Raw genomic sequence first — 2,217 nt, 5'->3', positions numbered from 1 at the left:
TTTTCCGGCGCGTTCAGCACGGCAACCTCTGTATTTGGTCAGCAGCGTGTGAAGCAGAACAGCACTCCGCGACAGCAACGCCGGCGACCTCTGTACCGGCGAAGCAGTGCAGTGGCATCTCCTCTGGCGAGCAGAGCAATTCCAGCGGAGCTTGGTAGCCGGCGATCTCCCTCTCCCGGCGAGCTTTGCGACAGAACCTGGGGGAACGAAGAATCTGAATAGTATCGTTTAGTTTTTTTGTTTTTTTTTAAAAAAATTGCTTAAAAATAAGTACACATCAGCTTATTACCGGGCCATGTCATCAAGATTACTGAATAACCTAAAAAAATGCTAGATGAAAAAATAAAATTAGTTTATAGCTCTAAATATCACTTATTAAAGATCATGGTGCGGCATGAATAATGAGGAATGGTTCACGGGATACACTTTAGCCAATATTATAATGTGGCACTTTCCGACCATCAAAGGTGGTCAGAAATTAGTTAAGTAAAAAGAAAAAAAAAAAAAACATTTCATTGCTGTAAAACTTAATACAAATTATCCTCAAATAATTACTGCTCTTTAAATTTAATACGATAATTTTAACTTATTGTCAATTATATAATAGAAAGAAAGGACTCAAAGCCTAAAAATAACAAATGTCTAATTTTAGGGGGGTCGGTTCTGGCTATTTCTAAAGCCTTTTCATGACTGCTTTAGATGATTTGCAGACAACTGGAGTCGACTTCAAACTCGATTTCATCCTCAGCATCGGATACATTACACACAGCAACATCAAATCCATATAGCCAATTGCCTACAAAATATAAAGAGTTTTCTTTTCTTACAATTTGCTGTTGTACAAACAAATAAATCAAAATCTTTTATCTCTTTCAATCATACGATTCAACTACTATTGCAACAAGCAAGAATTAAATTAATGGTTTCTTAAATTTCAAAAGACGATCATGGGAAAAAAATACAAACAAACAGTAAACACTCATTATAAATCAGCGAGAACAATTCTAGATAGAACTCTTACTATTGTAGATAAGTATGACTCCAATTTTTGTAGATTTTGGTTAATAAAGTTGATAGCATCTTTGAACCTCACTATTTGTCCACCGAACAATGGCCAACAAACAAAACTAATATTAATAATAACATTCAAGGACAAATATGTCATTTCCTTCCCTTTCCCTCTTGGATGAATTCATTGAATTGCAATTCATAGGGGGGACCTATGAATTGCAATTCAATGAATTGAGGGAATTGCAATTCCCTCCAACCAAACAATGTAGTTTATCATTTCATTGAATTACAATTCAATTCCAATGCAATTCATGCCAACCAAACACCCCCTAGAATATAATTGTTTAAGTGTATAGTTTAATATCTAAAAGCATAATAAGTGTGAATGAAGGTTATACCCTTCATTTATGTTCGTTTTTTACGTTAACTTTTTTATATATATATTTTATTATCTTTTTCAATAATAATAATAATATATATAAATTATATATTGGAGTTGTATGTTAGTTATTTCCTACCATATAAATATCAAATGTATAAAAATGTTTTACATTATTATTATTATTATTATTATTATTATTATTATTATTATTATTTATAATAATTTAAATATAAAAAATTAATATAAAATACTAATATTGAGCACATATTTTTTGCGCATCGCGCATAAAAATACTAGTAGTTATATAAGAAAAATGTATACAAATTATGCAAATTAAAAATATTGACTAATTATAATTATAATAAAATATAATAGCACCAAGTTACTCCCTGTTAGAATTGTCTAAGACAAAAGAAAATATGATGGGATAATTGAATCAAGTTATTTTGATATGTACAATCATTGAAAAATCTGTTTACTACATTTATATCCTTTTAATTGCGAAATCGTTTTAAAATTGTTTAGGGCAAATGCAAAATCTATTTGTCAAGCAAATTTACAAATTACAATTGTATAGTTCATTAATATTATTGTGTGTGTAAATTACATTTCATGTATTTTATTTTACATTTTTATCAAATTTCAAGTATTTATAAATGTGTTTTTCAAAAAATTGTTATTATAATTATATACTAATATGATCAATGACATTTTTTTTCAAAATTTTAAATCGCTACAAAGACCTGGTGGTCAAACCGCAGCATATCTAGACAAATACTACATTGTAATAGAGTCAATAGTACTCAACAAAAATTTACATGTTT

General features: G+C 29.4%; 1 long non-coding RNA gene across 1 annotated transcript; it reads right to left on the bottom strand.

Annotated features, from left to right (window-relative positions):
* Positions 1-489: 489 nt before the first annotated feature.
* LOC109147311 lies at positions 490-1,107 on the bottom strand. Its single transcript, XR_002048629.1, has 2 exons — positions 1,022-1,107; positions 490-796 (listed from the first exon to the last, which is right to left on the bottom strand). It is a non-coding gene; the product is annotated as an uncharacterized LOC109147311 (long non-coding RNA).
* Positions 1,108-2,217: the final 1,110 nt, after the last annotated feature.

This window comes from Ipomoea nil, unplaced genomic scaffold (assembly GCF_001879475.1).
Source record: "Ipomoea nil cultivar Tokyo-kokei standard unplaced genomic scaffold, Asagao_1.1 scaffold1993, whole genome shotgun sequence".
Classification (NCBI taxonomy): domain Eukaryota; kingdom Viridiplantae; phylum Streptophyta; class Magnoliopsida; order Solanales; family Convolvulaceae; genus Ipomoea; species Ipomoea nil.
The sequence above is the reverse complement of the archived record's forward strand: the minus strand, read 5'-3'. Positions and strand labels throughout refer to the sequence as shown.